This window comes from Xenopus laevis, chromosome 7L (genome assembly GCF_017654675.1).
Source record: "Xenopus laevis strain J_2021 chromosome 7L, Xenopus_laevis_v10.1, whole genome shotgun sequence".
NCBI classification, from domain to species: Eukaryota; Metazoa; Chordata; class Amphibia; order Anura; family Pipidae; genus Xenopus; species Xenopus laevis.
In genome coordinates, this window is record NC_054383.1 from 59,923,495 (window position 1) to 59,933,823 (window position 10,329).

Below are 10,329 nucleotides of genomic sequence, written 5' to 3' on the forward strand. Positions count from 1 at the left end.
AATGTAGTTTTACAATTTATTTATGTGATTATTTATTTGAACACAAGCACTGAGATGTTTTTAAAAAAAGTATTTTATGACACGTATTAAGATGTTGGTTACATCATTTGCAGATAAAAAATGCTTTTACAGAAATACTTTTAAAAAAAGTTTTTTACACATAAATTGTTGGAGTATTTGGTATGGAACCAATTAACCAATTATGGGTGGAGTGAGCACAGGAACACGGATTGGTCTGATGTGAAGCACATGGTTATTTAATGTTTGGTTTTATCACATTTTTGTATCATCCTTGAAAAAGGTCCCAAAAGGGGCCGAAACGTTGGAGAAAGATGCAATAAAAGATTGTTTGTCTTATATCAAAGGGAGTGCTGGTCTGTGAAATATTGATATATATATATATATATATATATATATATATATATATATATATATATATATATATATATATAAAATTGTAGAAAGGACCAGCACTTCGTTTTCCAAAAAAAATTCAATGGTTTATTCAAAACTCACAGTGTCTCCAACGTTTCGGCCCTCTTTCGGGCCTTTGTCAAGGATAAAGTGCTGTGTGTTACAAATCTTTAAATACCCTCCAAAAGAGACGCCTTAAGATGACATCATTACCAATCAAATTATTCAATTAAACAATTATATCATAGGTATGAAAAATTTTTTAAAATCGAGTGAAAGACATCCGTCATTGAGAAATATATAAATACATAAATATATAGATATATAAATATATAAAAAAATATATATGTATAAAAAAACCACCACTAGGTGTCACCTCGATGCCAAGAGTGAAAAAATCCATGTGTCCAATCCATATAAAATCACTTTAAAAGTTCCAATATTGCTCACTACATTTCCAGATACAGCAAATACATTGTAACATCATCTTCAAATAAAAAATCGTTGTTATGTATCTCTTACTCATGTTTCAATTTTCTGTATCAATAAACATTTGTACTTGCCATTTGCTGTGAATACATAATAACCATCTGGTTGGGAAAAGATTTCACCACAAGTTAGAAAACATTGAGACAAAAATTTACCTCAAGTTAAGAAACAGCTGAACACTTGTTGCCCATTTAACCCCTTGGGCGTTACACAGTCCAACTCGTGTATCCAAAAAGCCTCTCGTTTTAGAAGTATGTTATTATAATCACCCCCTCTCACTCTCTTAGGCACCTGTTCTATCGGCATACACCTAAATGCTGCCGGACTGTGCTTGGCCTCGGCCCAGTGTTTTGCCACCGGCTGTTGGGCGATGTCCTGTTTCAATAAATGAGGCCGCAGGGACATTTAATAATGTAAACCACCATAGTGGTATTACATGTCATTCTCTGTCTAATCGCATAACGCTTCCCTGTATGAGGCTGCACATTTTACTCACCACATTTTACTCACCCTCATACAGGGAAGCGTTATGCGGTTAGACAGAGAATAACATGTAATACCACTATGGTGGTTTACATTATTAAATGTCCCTGCGGCCTCATTTATTGTTGCAAAACCACTAGACAACTGAAGGAAAGGATGGCGATGCACAGGTCTAGCATACGGGCTGCATTGGACCCAGATAAAAAAGAGGTGGTTAAAAACAAGAAACAGGACATCGCCGGTGGCAAAACACTGGGCCGAGGCCAAGCACAGTCCGGCAGCATTTAGGTGTATGCCGATAGAACAGGTGCCTAAGAGAGTGAGAGGGGGTGATTATAATAACATACTTCTAAAACGAGAGGCTTTTTGGATACACGAGTTGGACTGTGTAACGCCCAAGGGGTTAAATGGGCAACAAGTGTTCAGCTGTTTCTTAACTTGAGGTAAATTTTTGTCTCAATGTTTTCTAACTTGTGGTGAAATCTTTTCCCAACCAGATGGTTATTATGTATTCACAGCAAATGGCAAGTACAAATGTTTATTGATACAGAAAATTGAAACATGAGTAAGAGATACATAACAACGATTTTTTATTTGCAGATGATGTTACAATGTATTTGCTGTATCTGGAAATGTAGTGAGCAATATTGGAACTTTTAAAGTGATTTTATGTGGATTGGACACATGGATTTTTTCACTCTTGGCATCGAGGTGACACCTAGTGGTGGTTTTTTTTATACATATATATTTTTTATATATTTATATATCTATATATTTATGTATTTATATATTTCTCAATGACGGATGTCTTTCACTCGATTTTAAAAAATTTTTCACACCTATGATATAATTGTTTAATTGAATAATTTGATTGGTAATGATGTCATCTTAAGGCGTCTCTTTTGGAGGGTTTGTGGGTATTTAAAGATTTGTAACACACAGCACTTTATCCTTGACAAAGGCCCCAAAGAGGGCCGAAACGTTGGAGACACTGTGAGTTTTGAATAAACCATTGAATTTTTTTGGAAAACGGAGTGCTGGTCCTTTCTACAATTTTATATACCTAACTTTGACCAAGCACCCGGCAAAAACGAGATGTGAAGGAGTGCGGGTATCATCTACGATTTTGTTATATATATATATATATATAACAAGGGAAAGTTGTGCTCACCACTAATTTTAAAACCATTAGGCGGGGGGTGCAATGAGGCTGTGACCACAAAATACATACAGACAAATACAAGAGTCCTCTGCACTCAACCCATTATCAATATATTAGAGATAGAGATAGAGACATTTTGTGCATACTGCTACTGAAAAATGCCTTACCCTTTAAACAAAACAGGGATTGTTTGTCCATATATTGCAATATATTTAAGCTGGCCAACTACGTCAAAGTCATCCCATATCTGGCCAGTCCTATGCTCAATTTTCATCAGATTCATTAAGAATTCTATTGCTTCATTATACATTTTACAAAGGGACTAAGTTTTACCTGCAACTTATTAGCTGCTTTCAAAGTAAAACTCCCAAACTTGGCTGCCCTTTTATTAGACACCAGTGGGATCACCTGACTATAGCTTGGAAGGGTGGGAGCTACAACATGGAGCTGGTCACTGCTCCTGTATTACTATAACAAACAAGGGAAAGTTGTGCTCACCACTAATTTTTAAAACCATTAGGCGGGGTGCAATTAGGCTGTAAACACAAAATACATATAGACAAACACAAGAGTCCTCCGCACTCAACCCATTATCAATATATTTAAGACAGAGACATTTTGTGCATACTTCTACTGAAAAATGCCTTACCCTTTAAACAAAACAGGGAATGTTTGTCCATATATTGCAATATATGGACAAACAATCCCTGTTTTGTTTAAACATTATCATTATCAATATATTTAAGACAGAGACATTTTTTGCATACTGCTACTGAAAAATGCCTTACCCTTTAAACAAAACAGCACAATATATGGACAAACAATCCCTGTTTGTACAAATACAAATCAGTTTAAATATTCACACTCTCAATTGTCACACCCACAATTAATACGTGGTACAGAAGGGGCTGCTAATTTAAAGTGAATATCGTGCATAGTGCATTGTGTCAATTAGTTTAGTATAAACATTATTAAACAATGCTGGGTTAAAAAACCTGCATATTAAATTTATATGTGAAGCTTAAGAACAAAGTGCAACATATATCAGTGTATCAATTGGTTAACTAAAGACAATGTTGCCACATGATTATCAAAGTGCAAAATATAGCTAAAGTGATTTAGTGCTAAACAAAAAGTATCATGAATGGAATACTGAAAAACTCTAAAATACAATAATATTCATACTTAATTAAAACCAACAATCACATTTTAAATTTTTTAAAATTTAAAATGTATATTTTAAAATCCGACATTCTCCCTTTTAAATCAGCGATCAGAAGAATATTCTATTTATTATTATATATAAACTCACCAGCAACTAAAGAAAAATTGAACTTTCTCCTAATCTGACCGTTGAGATTCTAGGAGTCCATTCCACACAGTATATTTGGCAAAAAAGGAGTCAAGTTATACGTGTATCAATAAGTATATAGAAATTGAGCATCCAATACAAAATGCTAATCCAATAATCCCCAATGTTTATATCGAGGTAAATTTGACTTCCAAAGTATCATGAATAGTATTTACAACAGGGAGTAGATAGTATTGGCCGTGTTATATTTATAATTTATAAGTTATACTGTATTTAAAAAGACAATACAGTATTGATGAACAGACAGTCCTTTAGTTCAATTGTTCTTATTACAATTACAATTAGTTATTATCATACAGCAGATTATTTTACCTCAATCTGCTCAAAAGAAAAATAATCTGAAAATAATCATAATTCTAAGAATTTATTATTTTTTTATTAACATGTATTTATATAGCGCCAACATATTGCGTAGCACTGTAAAGTAAAGTACTATATATCACATTGCTGGGGCCACGGTGTCATGAGCAGGTGGAGTCAAGATTAAGAAATGCTGGGGCTACTGTTTCATATATGGCCTCTGTGTCATACATTAGACCACTAGGTCATGAATTCCTGGGACCGCCGTATATCACATTGCTGGGGCCACTGTCTCATGAGTGGATGGAGTCAAGATTAGGAAATGCCGGGGCCACTGTTTCATATATGGCCTCTGTGTCATACATTGGACCACTAGGTCATGAATTCCTGGGACCGCCATATATCATATTGCTGGGGCCACTGTCTCATGAGTGGTTGGAGTCAAGATTAGGAAATGCTGTGGCCACTGTTTTAGATAAGGCCGCTGTGTCATATCTTAGGCCACTAGGTCATGAATTCCTGGGAACACAATATATCACATTTCTGGGGCCACTTTGTGATAAGCGGGTGGAGTCAAGATTAGGAAATGCTGGGGCCACTGTTTCATATAAGACCACTGTGTCATATATTAGGACACTAGGTCATGAATTCCTGGGACCATCGTATATCTCATTGCTGGGGCCACTGTCTCATGAGTGGGTGGAGTCAAGATTAGGAAATGCTGTGGCCATTGTTTTAGATAAGGCCGCTGTGTCATATCTTAGGCCACTAGGTCATGAATTCCTGGGAACACAATATATCACATTTCTGGGGCCACTTTGTGATAAGTGGGTGGAGTCAAGATTATGAAATGCTGTGGCCACTGTTTTAGATAAGGCCACTGTGTCATATATTAGGCCACTAGATCATGAATTCCTGGGAACACTATATATCAAATTTCTGGGGCCACGGTTTGATGAGAGGGAGTCAAGATTAGGAAATGCTGGGGCCACTGTTTCATATAAGGCTAAACTTGGTGGGTACAGCTAAAAATGTTACCATCACTCCACTTTTTTTTGATCGACTGTGGATGCCTGCCTATGCCTCACTCATCCAAGGGGGGTAGATTATGGCAAAAAACATTGAAAACCTTTGCTAGCTTGAGCACTTTGGATGACTAACAATAACCTGCCAATTAGTAATGTCCAGCCTACTAGTTTTACTCATGGGTGGGTTCAGAAGAGCATCTACACATCTTGTACAGGTCATTGGTGGGTTTGGGACAAACGTTAACCATCTGCCCGTGATCTTACTATGCCCCAGTTCTGCCTCCAGACGTCCATATTTATAAACTTGCATCTGCTGGCCCCGTAGGGTTGTGTGCACATTAGGATTGGGTGGTTTAGGGTCATCACGCCTGCCCATGCCCATGACCTGGATTGGAAAAATTTGTTGGAACAGCTGCCCAATCTGACCCAAAGCAGCCTTAACCCAACATAAAACTGTGAAATCATCATCAACTGGAAGTGATGAGCAAGGTGGAGAGAGAAGGAAAGAAGTCCTTCAAGTTCTCTTATAAACTTGAATCTTATTCCATTTGTATTACCACTTGAGGTTTATGCCAAAAGGTGCAGCAGATTTCTGCCTGTGAGTGACATGTGTGTTAATAGAATGGAGGTTCCAAACTGGGTTACAACACATAAACCCCCCATTGTCCCCAAGACATGGCTTGTACCCATCTCCAAAGGGTTCCAAGTCAACAAGGGCTTTCTTAAATGGCAGTTCTGCTGTTTGTCTAGTGGGATTACCCTCCCCATACTATGGATTCCAGAGATAAACTGTCAGTCAGGTACAGTATATAACAGTTGTCTCCATAGATGTCATGATGTACAGGAGATAAGTAGTTATGGGTGAGTCATTACCCAGCAGCTTAACAATGATCACGCTACCCTGTGTCTCCCTACTGAATTTGAGAACAGAAACTAAAACATTAAAAAACATTTACGGTTCTCCAGGGCACATGTGCTCCAGAGATAAGTGGTGCAAGAGTGTGACCCTTAGTGCTCATCTAACAAACACTTGTGCCTGGGGAAAGCTGCCTCACACAGCCTCAGGTGGTGTCTGCCACTCCCTGATTTCTGCATAAGGGGCCGGATGCCTACATGTCTCTCCCCACACTCTGAAAAATAACACACATAAAAAAAAAAAATGGCCAATTGCTGAATTTTTGCTTCCGATGTTCCCCGAAGTAGCTCTGTAATGTTGCTCGGCAGCTCTCTGAACTGTTCCACAAATTTGGTGTGCAGAATCCATCACTTTAAGGGCCCCTTTCACCCCATGGAATCAGGTAGGTCTGTGCAAAAAAAAAAAAAAAAAATACACTAGGGGGGTTATTTACTAAACTCCGGTCTGGCTTTTTAGGGAAAAACTTGAATTTTTCGAGATTTATTAACGCCTGATGCAGTAAAAAGCCCAAACCTGAAAATCCTCCATCTCAGACCTGCCGAGGTTGTGTATAAGTCAATGGGAGAGGTTCCTATCCTATTTGAATGTTTACATCATCTGTGCTGGAATTATCCTAAAAATCCGACCTTTTTGGGCAAAAATCCCAAAAATGTGGAATTTTCGGGAAAAAGCACTAAAAAATACAGCAATTTGGGAAAAACACTGAAAAAATCGTAACAGTCCGGTTTCTCTCGATTTTATTGAGTTTTTACTCAAACCAATTAAATCAAGATTTTTTTGAATAAAGTCAAATTATGGCTTCTAGTTTGAAATCTGAAAAAAATCGGATTTTGATAAATAGCCCCTGTAGACTGGATGTTTAGTGTTTATGCACCTTTTTTAACATAGAAATGTGCATTTTCCCTTAGAATAACCTAATTCAGAGCTGTAAAGAAACAAGGTTAGTTGTAACAAATAAAGCATGCTAATGAACATATCTCATTGAGACCTCGTGGTGATAAAGTATCTAGTTTATGAATCCATTTGGCCTTGTGTTGTAATAATAGTTTATCTCTATCACCGCCCCTCCTAGGAGGTGGAATTAAGTCAAACAGCATACAGCCTGTAGACTGTGTTGTTTGTTTAAACAATGTCTTGCTAGAGGTGTATCCCTACCTGAGGTTAAAGCATCTCATTTGATGATTATTCATTCTTAATAGAAACGGACTCATACACTTGCCGTCATAATAAAGTCCACATGGACATTTGATGGAATACACAACGTATTCTGACAAACATGTAAGTCTCTGTTTAATAGGAAACCTTCTTCCTGTCAAAGAATGTGGGAAAGATTAACCTGTCAGCAGAAAACCATAAGTTCGGCACCGACTTCATCGAAAACACCCTGGTTTCAGATCTGGCAACCAATTTTTTGTATCCTTAACAGTATCTGACAAATCTGTAACTACCAGTGAGTCCCATAGTGATTTCTCTTTAAGGAATGCACATGTTGGAGGTGGTGTATGTGTAAAGGGTAAATTGGAATCCATCTGTACAATCTGCCAATTTCGTTTAACTACCTCAGTGACAGCTTTACTCATAGGGGTAAAGTCTGATACATATGTCAACCCTTTGTTAAGATGTTTGGTATCCTGTTTGACCTTGTCCCAAACAGTAATCCATACTCTCCATAATTCCTTTTCCAAATGTATATGTTGGTAACCTCTATCCACAAATCTCTCAACCATCTTTTTTGCTTGTTCATGAGCAATCTAAACATTTGAATTATTGTGAAACACTTGCAAAAATTGGGAATATGGAATAGATCTCAATAGAGCGGGAGGATGGAAACTATGTGCATGGAGAACTGTGTTAAGATCCGTTTCCTTGCGAAAAAAAGTAGTACCAACTCCCTCCGCATTGCGGAAAATTCTAATGTCCAAGAAATCCACAGTATTTTTATCAAAATTCAAGGTAAACTTAACTGTAGTGGGTAACAAATTGAGTGATTGTACTCCAAGGTGGTCCCCATGCCAATTTAAGAAAATATCATCGATAAATCTACAGTAAAATAATAATTTATCCGAAAACTCCAAGTAGATACAGTTTCTTTCAAACTGATTCATAAATAAATTGGCATATGAGGGGGCAACATTGGAGCCCATGACCATGCCCTTTCACTGTAAATATAAAGTGTCTTCAAAATGAGTAGTTATGCGTTAAGGTAATCTCCAACAATGTACATAAAAATTCAATTGGTGGCATTTTGTATTGTGCCTCAACTAGGGCAATCCTACAGGCCTCCAACCCTGCTTTATGTGGAATGATTGTGTAGAGACTGGAGACATCTAATGTCACCAGCAAGCAATTATCAGGTAATTATTGGTTTTTCCTTAATTTTTGTATTAATGCAGGAGAGTCTGAAATGTAGGATTCCATTGTTGTGCAGAATGGTTGTAAAAAATTATTCAAATATCGCGACACTTCCCAGAGCCAAAATAATTGACTGTCCCGGTGGTGTGGTAAGGGATTGTATACATGTTAGGGCAAATGGGAAATTTTGTGAACATAAATTCCAGTGTACTGGTATTAATCGAATTCATTGAAAAAGCAGTGGCAAGACAATTGTCTAATAGATTTTGAAATGTATCCGTAGGATCTCTTTTTAATTGAATGTAAGTCTCTGGGTCTTGTAATTGAGACAATAGTTCTGCTTTATAATAGAAATGATCCATTAATACAATAGAGCAGTCCTTATCAGTCAGTCGAACAATCAAGTTGCGATCTGCTTCAATTGTTCTAATTGCATCCATTTCCAATCTGGACAGATTGGGATAACATTTGCAAGCTTTTGGAAAGTTATTATACATCCCTTTTGGTAATACCTCCATAGATTAAAAATTGAGTTAGCCACATTAGGAGGATCAAATGTACTCTTAGGGCATGGGTAACTCGGCTTATCTTTAAAGTGATCTTTTAATTTAATTTACCTTTGAAGGAAATATAAATTATCCTCCAATTTAAAATCATCAGTTTAGTTACAGGAACAAAGGATCAAAAGAGAATTTCCCCCTTGTGTGAGCACGTGTTTGTTTAAATTGAAGATTACTTGTTCAGGCTTCTTGGGGGTCTTCCCCTGCGGATTATGAACCCCACATCTAATTCTCTGTTCCCTCCCCCGACTCCTAAAAAATGCACCCATGTCTGTGTTCCTGAACTGGATGGACTGTTTGACAATGATGAGTTTTCTATAGAACACACATGTTGTATTAGTTCTAGTGGTATCTGAATCAAAATAATTTGAATCCCCAGAGCTGTCAATTGTGGAGAGGTTTCTACCTCTAGGTTAAGATCTAAATGTCCTAGTCTGATTATCTTTCCCTATTAACCAACCATATACTCTCCGGTCTTCATAATCTTGTTCCACCTTCATCAATTTAGCCTGCTTAAAGGTTACCAATTCTTGTCATTGTTCAATATTGGTATTCAATTTAGATTTCCAATCAACTGATTGGTCTGATACCAAAATGGCAATAGAGGTGGATTCCAACTCAGAAATCTCTGAACAAACCTTGTTTAGATCCTTGCCCGTCTGCTCGATTACCAATAAAATTAAATCAAAAGAGTATTTGTTCAAAGTGCCGCACCAACGCCTGCAGAATTCGGGATTGTATCTACCTAAGGTTGGAATATTCCGCACTCTAAAGCCCCTAGGGATCTTGTGCTGTCGGAAATAATCCGATAAAAATAAGCCATGCAGATATAGGTCAACCTCCCACTTTTTGAGACCATTGAGCTGATTAAAAATATCTCCAGGAAATGTAGCAATCCTTTGTGAGGATGCCAATTCGGTAAACAAGATTCGGGTTGCATCTTCCTGGGTGAAGGCAAAGTTAGACGTGGTGTCCACTTCAAAGTGAGTGGCCTCGCTGTGTTGCTCCATCAGTAAATAAGGGAGACAGCCAAAGATTAAGCAAAAATAATGTGTAAGCAATAGTTAAAATAAGGAGATATTATATTGTATTGAATATTATATTGAATTTTCTTGCTTACTAAAATAAGATGCAGATTTACGAAATATCCCCCCACTTTAGGAAACTTGATCTAATAGAAAAATTATACATGTGCATTGCACTATGGTGTCAGGTTCCGTGGTTCCGCTTCAAGACTTAGAGTTAGGAAGTTT